The 11,682-nt window shown below is 37.5% G+C and overlaps 1 long non-coding RNA gene across 1 annotated transcript in view; it reads right to left on the bottom strand.

The window, feature by feature from the left end:
• Nucleotides 1–8,587, bottom strand: part of LOC118152912 (uncharacterized) — a 30,513-nt gene extending 21,926 nt beyond the window's left edge. Inside the window, exon 1 of the long non-coding RNA XR_004741938.3 lies at nt 8,481–8,587. This is a non-coding gene — a long non-coding RNA (uncharacterized LOC118152912). The remainder of the gene's footprint in view (nt 1–8,480) is intronic.
• Nucleotides 8,588–11,682: the final 3,095 nt, after the last annotated feature.

Consider the following 11,682-nt stretch of genomic DNA (forward strand, 5'->3'; position numbering starts at 1 on the left):
AATGTTTTTGTGATATATCTTTTTCCATTTTCTTACATTAATTTTATCTATAAGTTAAGTTGATAGACAGCTTATAGTTGGGTCTTAATTTTTTAAAATTGTACTTTAAGTTCTGGGGTACATGTGCAGAACGTGAAGGTTTGTTACATAGGTATACACGTGCCATGGTGGTGGACTGCATCCATCATCTACATTAGGTATTTCTCCTAATGCTATCCATCTCCTATCCTCCTGCCCCCAACAGGCCACAGTGTGTGATGTTCCCCTCCCTGTGTCCATATGTTCTCATTGTTCAACTCCCACTTATGAGTGAGAACATGTGGTGTTTGGTTTTTTATTCTTGTGTTAGTTTGCTGAGAATAATGGTTTCCAGCTTCATCCATGTCCCTGCAAAGGACATGAACTCATCCTTTTTTATGGCTGTATAGTATTCCATGGTGTATATGTGCCACATTTTCTTTATCCAGTATATCACTGATAGGCATTTGGATTGGTTTCAAGTCTTTGCTAATGTGAACAGTGCTGCAATAAATATATGTGTGCATGTATCTTTATAATAGAATGATTAATAATTCTTTGGGTATATACCCAGTAATGGAATTGCTGGGTCAAATGTTATTTCTAGCTTTAGATCCTTGAGGAATCACCACACTCTTTTCCATAATGGTTGAACTAATTTACACTCCTACAACAGTGTAAAAGCATTCCTATTTCTCCACATTCTCTCCAGCATCTGTTGTCTCCTGACTTTTTAATGATCACCATTCTAACTGGTATGAGATGGTATCTCAATGTGATTTTGATTTGCATTTCTCTAATGACCAGTGATGATGAGCTTTTTTTCATATGTTTGTTGGCTGCGTAAATGTCTCCTTTTGAGAAGTATCTGTTCATATCCTTTGCCCACTTTTTGATGGAGTTTTTTGTTCTGTAAATTTATTTAAGTTTTTATTGTAGATTCTGGATATTAGCCCTTTGTCAGATGGATAGATTGCAAAAATTTTCTCCCATACCGTAGGTTGCCTGTTCACTCTGATGATAATTTATTTTGCTGTGTGGAAGCTCTCTAGTTTAAGTAGTAGATTCCATTTGTCAGTTTTGACTTTTGTTGCCATTGCTTTTAGTGTTTTAGTCATGAAGTCTTCACCCATGCGTATGTTCTGAATGGTATTGCCTAGATTTTCTTCTAGGGTTTTTATGGTTTTAGGTCTTACATCTAAATCTTTAAACCATCTTGAGTTAATTTTTGTATAAGGTGTAAGGAAGGGAGCCAGCTTCAGCTTTCTGCATATGGCTTGCCAGTTTCCCCGACACCATTTATTGAATAGGGAATCCTTTTCACATCACTTGTTTTTGTCAGTTTGTAAATGATCAGATGGTTGTAGATGTGTGACATTATTTCTAAGGCCTCTGCCCTATTCCATTGGCCTATATATCTGTTTTGGTACCAGTACCATGATGTTTTGATTAGTGTAGCCTTGTAATATAGTTTGAAATCCATGATGCCTCCAGCTTTTTTTCTTTCTTTTTTTTCTTAGAATTGTCTTGGCTATGTGGTCTCTTTTTTGGTTCCATATGAAATTTAAGTTTTTTTTTTCAATTCTGTGAAGAAAGTCAATGGTAGCTTAATGGGGATAGCACTGAATCTATAAATTACCTTGGGTAGTATGGCCATTTTCATGATACTGATTCTTTCTAACCATGAACATGGAATGTTTTTCCATCTGTTTGTGTCCTCTCTTATTTCGTTGAGCAGTGGTTTGTAGTTCTCCTTGAAGAGGTACTTCACATCCCTTGTCAGTTGTATTCCTAGGTAATTAATTCTCTTTGTAGCAATTGTGATTGGGAGTTTACTCATGATTTGGCACTCTTGTAGTCTATTATTGGTGTATAGGAATGCTCGTGATTTTGTATCTTGAGACTTTGCTGAAATTGCTTTATCAGCTTAAGGAGATTTTTGGGCTGAGATGATATTATTTTCTAAATATACAATCATGTCATCTGCAAATAGAGACACTTTGACTTCCTCTTTACCTATTTGAATACCCTATATTTCTTTCTCTTGCCTGATTTCCCTGGCCAGAACTTCCAATACTATGTTGAATAGGAGTGGTGAGAGAGGGCATCCTTCTCTTGTGCCGATTTTCAAAGGGAATGCTTCTAGTTTTGCCCATTCAGTATGATATTGACTGTGGGTTTGTCATAAATAGCTCTTATTATTTTGAAATACATTCTAGCAATATCTAGCTTATTGAGAGTTTTTAGCATGAAGGGTTGTTGAATTTTGCCAAAGGCCTCTGCATCTATTGAGATAATAATGTGATTTTTGTCTTTGGTTCTATTTATGTGATGGATTATGTTTATTGATTTTCATATGTTGAACCAGCCTTGCATCCCAGGATGAAGCTGATTTGATCATGATGGATACACTCCTTGATGTGCTGTAGGATTCAGTTTGCCGTATTTTATTGAGGATTTTTGTATTGATGTTCATCAGGGATATTGGCCTGAAATTTTCTTTTTTAGTTGTGTCTCTGCCAGGTTTTGGTATCAGGATGATATTGGCCTCATAAAATGAGTTAGGGAGAATTCCCTCTTTTTCTATTGCTTGGAATAATTTAAGAAGGAATGGTATCAGCTCCTGTTTGTACCTCTGGTAGAAATTGGCTGTGAAACTGTCTGGTTCTGGACTTTTTTTGGTTGGTAGGCTACTAATTGCTGCCTCAATTTCAGATCTTGTCATTGGTCTATTCAGGGAATTGACTTCCTCCTGGTTTAGTCATGGGAGGGTGTAAGTGTCCAGGAATTTATGCATTTTTTTCTATATTTTCTGTTTTATTTGTGTATAGGTATTTATAGTATTCTCTGATGGTGGTTTGTATTTCTATGGGATTGGTGGTGATATCACCTTTATCATTTTTTATTGCATTTATTTGATTCTTCTCTCTTTTCTTCTTTATTAGTCTGGCTAGTGGTCTATCTATTTCATTAATCTTTTCAAAAAAACCAGCTCCTGGATTCATTGATGTTTTGAAGGCTTTTTTGTGTCTCTATCTCCTTCAGTTCTGTTCTGATCTTAGTTATTTCTTGTCTTCTGCTGGCTTTTGAATTTGTTTGTTATTGCTTCTCTAGTTCTTCTAATCGTGATGTTAAGGTGTTGCTTTTAGATATTTCTTGCTTTCTCTATTGGGCATTTAGTGCTATAAATTTCCCTCTACACACTGCTTTAAATGTGTCCTAGAGATTCTGGTATGTTGTGTCTTTGTTCTCATTGTCTTCAAAGGACATATTTATTTCTGCCTTCATTTTGTTATTTATTTAGGAGCAGGTTGTTCAGTTTTCATGTAGTTGTGTGGTTTTAAGTGAGTTTCTTAATCCTGTGAGTCCTAATTTGATTGCACTGTGGTCTGAGAGATTGTTTGTTATGATTTCTACTCGTTTTCATTTGCTGAGGAGTGTTTTACTTCCAATTATGTGGTCAATTTTAGAGTAGGTGTGATGTGGTGCTGAGAAGAATGTATTTTCTGTGGATTTGGAGTGGAGAACTCTGTAGTTGTCTATTAAGTCCTCCTGGTCCAGAACTGAGTTCAAGCCCTGGATTTCCTTGTTAATTTTCTGTTTCATTGTAATATTGACAGTGGGGTTTTAAAGTCTCCCACTATTATTGTGTGGGAGTCTAAGTCTCTTTGTAGGTCTCTAAGAACTTGTTTTATGCATCTGGATGCTCCTGTATTAGGTGCATGTATATTTAGCATGGTTAACTCTTCTTGTTGCATTGATCTCTTTACCATTATGTAATTGCCCTTCTTTGTCTCTTTTGATCTTTGATTTAAAGTCTGTTTTATCACAGACTAGGATTGCAGCCCCTGCTTTTTTTTCCTTTCCATTTGTTTGGTAAACCTTCCTCCCTTCCTTTATTTTGAGCCTATATGCATCTTTGCATGTGAGACAGGTCTCCTGAATACAGCACACCAAAGGACTCTTTATCCAACTTGCCAGTCTGTATCTTTTAATTAGGGCATTTAGCCCACTTACATTTATGGTTAATATTATTATGTGTGAATTTGATCCTGCCATTATGATGCTAACTGATTATTTTGCTTTTTAATTGATGCAGTTTCTTCCTAGCATTGATGGGATTTACAATTTGGTATGATTTTTCAGTGGCTGGTACCAGCTGTTCCTTTCCATGTTTAGTACTTCCATCAGGAGGTCTTGTAGGACAGGCCTGGTGGTGACAAAAATCTCTCAGCATTTGCTTGTCTGTAAAGTATTTTATTTCTCCTTTGCTTTTGAAGCTTAGTTTGGCTGGATATAAAATTCTGGGTTGAAATTTTTTTTCTTTAAGAACGTTGACTAATAGCCCCCACTCTCTTCTGGCTTATGGGGTTTCTGCAGAGAAATCCACTGTTAGTCTGATGGGCTTCCCTTTGTGGGTAACCTGACCTCTCTGATTGCTCTTAGCATTTTTTCCTTCACTTCAACCTTGGTGAATCTGATGATTTTGTGTCTTGGGGTTGCTTTGAGGAGTATCTTTGTGGTGTTCTCTGTATTTCTTGAATTTGAATATTGGCTTGCCTTGCTAGGTTGGGGAAGTTATCCTGGATTATATCCTGAAGAGTGTTTTCCAACTTAGTTTCATTCTCCCCATCACATTCAGGTACACTGATCAAATGTAGATTTGGTCTTTTCACATAATCCCATATTTCTTGGAGGCTTTGTTCATTTCTTTTCACTCTGTTTTTCTCTAATCTTGTCTTCTTGCTTTGTTTCATTGAGTTGATCTTTAATCTCTGATATCCTTTCTATCACTTGATCGATTCGGCTATAGAAACTTGTGTATGCTTCATGAAGTTCTAGTGCTGTGTTTTTCAGCTCCATCAGGTCATTTATGCTCTTCCCTAAACTGGTTATTCTAGTTAGATTTTCATCTAACCTTTTTTCAAGTTCTTAGCTTCCTTGCATTGGGTTAGAACATGCCCCTTTAGCTCAGAGTAGTTTCTTATTACCCACCTTTTGAAGCCTGCTTCTGTTAATTTGTCAAACTAATTCTCCATCCAGTTTTGTTCCCTTGCTGATGAGGAGCTGTGATCCCTTAAAGGAGAAGAGGCATTCTGCTTTTTGAAGTTTTCAGCCTTTTTTCACTGGTTTCTTCCCATCTTTGTGGATTTATCTCGCTTTGTTCTTTGAGATTGGTGACCTTTGGATGGGGTCTCTGAGTGGACATCCTTTTCATTGATGTTGAAACTATTTCTTTCTGTTTCTTAGTTTTTCTTCTAACAGTTAGGCACCTCTGCTGCAGGTCTGTTGGAGTTTGCTGGAGGTCCATTCCAGATGCTACTTGCCTGGGAATCCCCAATGGAGGCTGCAGAACAGCAAAGATTGCTATCTGTTCCTTCCTCTGGTAGCTTTGTCACAGAAGGGTACCTGCCTGATGCCAGCCAGAGACCTCCTGTATGAGGTGTCTGTCAGCCCCTACTTGGAGGTGTCTCCCAGTCAGGATACACATGGGTCAGTGAGCTGCTTGAGGAGGCAGTCTGTCCCTTATCAGAGCTTGAACACTGTGTTGGAAAATCTGCTACTCTCTTCAGAGCTGCCAGGCAGGAATATTTAGGTCTGCTGAAGCTGTACCCACTACCACCCCTTTTCCCAGGTGCTCTGTCCCAGGAAGGTAGAGGCTTTATTTATAAGTCCCTGATGGGCTGCTGCCTTTTCTCAGAGATGCCCTGCCCAGTGAGGACATCTAGTGAGACAGACTTCCTGCAGTTGTGAGCTGTGTTGAGCTCTGCCCAGTTCAAACTTCCCAGAAGCTTTGCTTATACTGTGGGGTTGAAACCACCTACTTGAACCTCAGCAATGGTGGATACACCTCCCCTCACTGAGCTCTAATGTCCCAGGTCAAGCTCAGACTGCTGTGCTGGCTATGAGAATTTCAAGCCAGTGGGTCTTAGATTGCTGGTCTCTGTGGGGGTGGGACCCGCCCAGCCAGAGCACTTGGCTCCCTGGCTTCAGCCCCCTGTCAAGGGGAGTGAATAGTTTTCTCTCTCTCTGGTGTTCCGGGCACCACTGGGGTATGAAAAAAAAAACTGCTGTGGCTAGCTCAGTTGCTACCCAAATGGCTGCCCAGTTTGGTGCTGGAAACCTATAAAACCTGGTGGTTGTGTAGGTACTGGAGGGAAACACCTAGTCTGTGGGTTGTGAAGACCATGGGAAAAGTGCAGTATCTGGGCCAGGGTGCTGGGAACAGTCCCTTATGGTTTCCCTTGGCTAGGAGAGGGAGTTCCCTGGTCCCTTGTACTTACTGGGTGAGACAATGCCCCACCCTGCTTTGGCTCGCTGTTCTTGGACTGCACCCACTATCCAACCTGTCCCAATGAGATGAACCAGGTACCTCAGTCGGAAATGTGGAAATCACCCATCTTCTGCATCAGTCTCACTGGGAGCTGCACACCAGAACTGTTACTATTCGGCCATCTTGCCCAGCTACCCCAGTCTTAATTTTTTATCTAACATTACAATCCTTGGTTTTTAATCAGAATATTTAGACCATTTACATATAATGTAATTATTTTATGATTGGGTTTGAATCTATCATCTCAGTATTTGTGTTTTATTTGCCTCATAAGTTTTTAAATATCCTGTCTTTTCTTGGATTAAGTAAACTATTTTATGATTTATATTTTCTCCTTTATTGCCTATTATCCATAACTTGTTTCAGGTTTTCAGTTGTCACCTTAGGCTTTACAATATACGTATTTAACTTACTGTAATCTATATTCAAATAATATATCACTTAGGATATAGTGTAAGAGCCTTAAAACTATATACTTTCAGTTCTCCACCCATCCTTTGTGCTTTTGTTGTCATATTTTACTTCTATATATTTTATAAACTTTACAACACATTGTTATCCTTTGTACTTTAAACAATCAAGAGCTGCATTTTTGGGGGGATTTTGGGGGGGTGCGTGGACAGAGTTTCACTCTTGTTACCCGGGCTTGAATGCAGTGGTGTGATCTCAGCTCACTGCAACCTCTGTCTCCTGGGTTCAAGTGACTCTCCTGTCTCAGCCTCCCAAGTAGCTGGGATTACAGGCACCCACCACCATGCCTGGTTAAGTTTTGTATTCTTAGTAGAGTTGGGGTTAGCTATGTTGGCCAGGCTGTTCTCAAACTCCTGACCTCAGGTATCTGCCTGCTTTGGCCTCCCAAAGTGCTGAGATTATAGGCATGAGCCACTGCTCCTGGTCTCTGTGAGCTGCATATATTTTTTAAAAGTCTCATATTAACCCATTTATTTACCATTCCCTTGTATAGATTCAAATTTCTACCTTGTGTCATTTTCCTTCTGACTGAAGAACTTCCTTTATCATTTTTTGTAATACATATTTAGCTCCAATGAAATCTCTTAGATTTCGTCTGAAAAAGTCTTTATTTTACTTTCATTTTTGAAAGATACATTCAGTGGATTTACAATTGTCAGTTGACAGGGTTTTCTTTGTTTGTTTGTTTGTTTGTTTTCAATACTTTAAAGATGTTGCTACATTTTCTTTTAATTTAAGTAACTTCTGACAAGGCATCTATTGTTTTTCTTAACTTTGTTCCTCTGTAGAGAATGTGTCTTTTTTCTGGCTCTGGGTTTAAGTCTTTCTCTTTAATACTAATTTGATTATGATGCACCTTAGTGTGGTTTTCCATATGTTTCTTCTTGAGATTTATTGGCTTTTCAATCTTATATTTACGGTTTTTAAGATATTTGAAAGATTTTCAGCCATTATTGCTTCAAATATTTTTTCTACCCCTATATCTGGCTCTTGCCTTTTTTGCAACTCCAATTGCATGTATATTTTACTTACTGATTTTACCTTATAGGTCACTGATACATTGTTCATGTTTTTAAAAATTTGTACTTTTTTCTGTGTGCTTTATATTGGATAGTTTCCATTGTTATAATATTTATATATATGTACATATATGTCACTGATCTACTTTTCAGCAGTGTCTAATCTGTAGCATTTATCAAGTGTATTTTTTAAATTTCTAAGACTATATTTTCCATTTCTACAATTTCCATTTTTTTAAAAAAAATCTTCCATTTCTCCACTCATCAAATTTATTATTTGTGTAAAAACCTACTATAAACCACAACTAAAATTCTAAGCACCCCCTCAACCACCTGAATGGAGTTCCTCCTCAGACAGGGAACTCTTGAAATTTAACTGAAAGACTGGTTAGGACCATGATGGGAAGTGGAGGTCAGACATGCCTCATTATATCTCTCTGGCGTTAACATCAAGACAGACCTTACATCTGATAAGAAACATTTACAGTCTAGTTTCTGTGGAGCCTGTGACCCAAAGGCTTCTGCACAATAAGAACTTTGGTCTCCATAATCCTTTATCCTAACCCAGACATTTTCCTTCTATTGATCCCAGGTCTTTAGATAAACTCAACCGTCAACCAGGAAATGTTTAAATCTACCTGTAACCTGGAAGACCAGACATCTTTGAGTCATTCCGCCTTTCTGGAGCAAACCAATGCATTTCTTGACTGTATTTGCTTGAAGTCTAATGTCTCCCTAAAATGTAAAAAACCAAAAAAGTTTTTCTTATTCTCAGTCAGAGTCACATGAAAACCTTTTAAAGGTTTGAAGATAATTATAGTGGATCAACAGCGTTCTTGTCCCGAGGCTAAAAGATTATCCTCTCCTTATGTCCCTTTTCCAGAATCATCAGTTTTTTCTAGATACTCCTCTGGGGATCCCTTCAGGTTATTGACGTTAAACTTAAAGTAAAGCCTTGATATTGAACTCAATGCTACAGGTCTGTTCTGATATCCAAGCAGAGGAGGATTGTCTTCCTCCATATTCCAGATTCTAGTTAACGTATAAATGTAATGGGGGATTTCATTACTCTTTTTTTGTTTGTTTTTCTCTTTTTTTGTTCCTTTTTTTTATTACTCTTTTTAAAGCAATCTTGTCATATCATAAATCACATCACAATTAAAATAAGCCAAAACCTTTTGCCCTTTCTCGCACATGTAGTAATTTAGTAATTTCTCTTATATCTTATACTTGGGTCTTTGAAGTTTATTTATTCCTATTGAATTTCATCCTCTTCAATAGATTCCATAATTTCTGTTTCTGTTAAGACTGTAGCACTCTAGCTAAAGTTGGTTCCTATTATTTGTGAGCCTTCTGACAACAAAGACACTGACAGCTCAGCAAATTGGCATGTTCTCTTAGTGTCTATTAAGCCTTAATATTGCAGATTGTGCTTTTTCTCTCTCTCTCTCTCTCTCTTTTTAATACATCTACAGTGTCTGTGACTGTAGCAGACAAACATTATGTGTTCAATAAATGTTAGTTGTTTGTATACAACCCCAAAAGTTGAGTCATTTGAGACAGGGCACTTAAATTCTTGCCTTCTTTGTGTCTCTTTGCTTATTTTGGGCTGCAATAGATTCATCTTGTTATCCATGGAGGGTGTCCAGGTTCTTAGTGTTTTGAACAAAGGATTGGAAAAAACAAAGCAAGTGTTTTAAACGAAAAATTGTACAAACAAAGCAAGGAAAGAATGAAGCAACAAGAGCAGAGATTTATTGAAAATGAAGGCACACTCCACAGGGTGTGGAGAATGGGCCAGAGCAAGTGGCTCAAGGGTCTGGTTACAGAATTTTCTGGGAAAATATCTTCCAGAGGTTTCACATTAGATACTTGGTGTATTTCCTATGTAAATGAAGAGGATTAGGTGAGATTGCAAAGTTATTTCCTTGCTATGTACCATATCCAAATGAAGAGAATGTTTCCTGTCTTAGCTGAAGTAGAGTTACAAAGTTATTTACTTGGTCATAGAAAGTTGGGGTTTTTCTCCTTTTTAGTTTTAGGAAGTCATTAAGTTCTCTGCCCCCAGCCCCTATTCTCCTGCCTCAGTATCAGTGTTAATTTTGCCCTTTCCCATTGGATTGGCATATCTCCTTTACAGAGAATATGGAAGCAAAATAGGAGTTGAGACATTTTATTTTCTTTCTGTTACTCACTCCACTAATTTACATCAGTGAAACAATGTCTTACTTCATCTTCTTGCTCCAAGTACCAGTTTAGAAAGTCTTTTTGGTTGTCATGAACAATATCTGTAAGACTCAACTTTCCTGCATTTAGTCTCATTTGCACTTATGGTCGGTTAAAGATGGCTATAAATTCTTTGTCAATCTACTCACCAAGAAGTGGGCTCTTGTTCTCAAAGTCTTTAAACTGGGCTAGATTTGTAACTTCTTGAACCATTGGGGTAGGGCCCCCATGGAGGTGATAGACTACAAAACTGGAGACAGCTTGGGTCTCTGAAAATCTATGGAGCAGATTCATATACCCTCCAATCTTCAGACTTTCTGTTTAGGGTGAAACTAACTTCAATTTTAAATTGAAGTGGGTTAAAACCACTGTCATTTTGAGTACCTGTTTCATGTAGCTAAACTTAATATTAATGAGTAAAACTCTGTTCATTAAACTTAGCTCCATAGTAGCAATGTCTTAAGTGAATTTTTTTTAAATGTTATTGTTGTTCTTTTATGTTTGTTATTCAAATATTAAAGAGGAGATGGAGATGGGATGTACAGTTAACTTAAACCAGAATCCAGCAAGTTTTTTTTTTTTTGAGACGGAGTTTCACTCTTGTTACCCAGGCTGGAGTGCAATGGCGTGATCTCGGCTCACCGCAACCTCCGCCTCCTGGGTTCAGGCAATTCTCCTGCCTCAGCCTCCCGAGTAGCTGGGATTACAGGTGTGTGCCACCATGCCCAGCTAATTTTTTTATTTTTAGTAGAGACGGGGTTTCACCATGGTGACCAGGATGATCCTGATCTCTTGACCTTGTGATCCACCAGCTTCGGCCTCCCAAAGTGCTGGGATTACAGGCTTGAGCCACCGCGCCTGGCCATGTTTTTAAAATATAACACAAGTCTAAAACACAAGACTTAAGGTATACTGGAAGAGTTCTCAGGGTTTGCTAATTTTCTTATCAGAGAATTATTATTTTTATGTCTTATTTTCTTTTAATCTTTCTCTGGAAACCATCAAATCTTATGTAGATCCCTAGACCTAGTAATACAAGAATGCAGTGCTACATTTTCCTCAATTATTTATTACGTGTCAGCCTTGTTCTCTAACAATACAATAAATACTATGAAGAGAGAGAAGATATACTTTCTGTAGTATTCGTGGTACTGGAAACCATGAGAGGCACACAATAACACTGAATTATGTTCAAATGTCTGATACAGAGTCATTGAAAATAGTGTCATTAATTTGGCTTATATATTTTCCTTTAAATATCTCTTTATAATGCTTAATGACTTTTGTTTATGACCTATGCATCACTTTTAGAAATCCTTTTCAAAAAGATTGGTCATTTTCCATTTGAATATTTATCTGTGATACATGCATCATTTTTTCTCTATGATTGTGAACATTGTAAATATCTACATATGTACAAGTCATAATATGTTGAATAAAAATTATATTGTTTTGAGAAGAATTACATTTATCTAAGAATTTTTTAAAATCTCATAAAAAGTCATACACTTTTAAAGCTCTAAGCAACATTAATAATGTAATCTAACCTCTGGGTATTACAGACAATAAAATGAAAAGTCAGTATTTTTTCCTCCAGCCAAATAAAATATATGG

The sequence above is a fragment of the Callithrix jacchus genome, chromosome 4, assembly GCF_049354715.1.
Source record: "Callithrix jacchus isolate 240 chromosome 4, calJac240_pri, whole genome shotgun sequence".
Lineage (NCBI taxonomy): Eukaryota > Metazoa > Chordata > Mammalia > Primates > Cebidae > Callithrix > Callithrix jacchus.